The sequence below is a fragment of the Vombatus ursinus genome, unplaced genomic scaffold, assembly GCF_900497805.2.
Source record: "Vombatus ursinus unplaced genomic scaffold, bare-nosed wombat genome assembly UNPS02012147.1, whole genome shotgun sequence".
Taxonomy (NCBI): domain Eukaryota; kingdom Metazoa; phylum Chordata; class Mammalia; order Diprotodontia; family Vombatidae; genus Vombatus; species Vombatus ursinus.
The window spans coordinates 739,331-740,473 of NW_020951925.1; positions in this window are offsets into that span (position 1 = coordinate 739,331).

Below are 1,143 nucleotides of genomic sequence, written 5' to 3' on the forward strand. Positions count from 1 at the left end.
AGGATGGCGTTGGTGGCCACAGTGGTGGCCACAGTGATGGTGATGATGATGGAGAGGATGGTGGTGGTAGCAACTGTGATGGAGGCTGAAGTGACGATGGCAATGATGATGACAGTGATGATGATTTTGTTGGTGGTGGCAATGATGATGGCAGCCACATTATTGACGACTGACATGCCTACCATGCTCTGACCAACCAGACAGAGCAGAGCTGGTGGGATGGCAAGAGGGAACCAGGGACAGAAAGAGGTCCCTGAACAAAGAATTGGTGAGACTGGACATCGGGCTGATCAAACAAAGCCTCTAAGCAGCACAAAGAACATACAGAAACCCATTACTCTTGCTAACTTCAGAGATGATGCCAGCTTCAAGTCAGAGGGTGTGGGTGGTAGCCCGCTCTCCTCTGACCTTCTGGGGGGGTATTGGCTCACCTTGGCTTGCTCCTGACTGGGAAGGAGTCTTCTTGGGTCCAGTCCCTGTTCTGCCATTAGCTAGCTACATGACCTTGGGCAAGTCATTACCTCCCTGAGCCTCAGTTTCCTCATCTACAAAATGAAAAGTCTAGGCTGGAGGGTTGCTGAGATCCTTCCAGCTCTGGTATTGAGTGAAGTAGGGCTGTGTTGCTAGAGTAAGGACTGAGTCTGCTCCTTGGCTTAATATTTCATGCAAGAGGTAGCAAGAATGTGTTTGAAACAGCTGCAGGCCTGCTCCCCCTCACCCCCATTACCAGTCCTGTGAAAGCAGGGCAGGAGGAAGGCTGTCCCAGGCCACCCGATGGACCCCTCAGGCCTGTGGCTCCAGGCTGGCGCAGGCTTAATGGTGGTTTGGATGATCACCCTGCATTAGATTAGAGGCCTGAGAGGACCTCTTGTTGGGACAATGTCCCATACTGCTGATCTGCTGGGGTTCTGAGCATTATCCCTCACAAAAGATGGTAATGCTGTCACCCTTAGCCATTGGGCATGGACTTGAGAGTTGTGTTCTTTTCTTTTCTTTTCTTTTCTTTTCTTTTCTTTTCTTTTTTCTTTCCTCCCTCTCTCCTTCCCTCCCTCCCTCCCTTCCTTCCTTCCTTTCTTCCTTCCTTCCTTCCTTCCTTCCTTCCTTCCTTCCTTCCTTCCTTCCTTCCTTCCTTCCTTCCTTCCG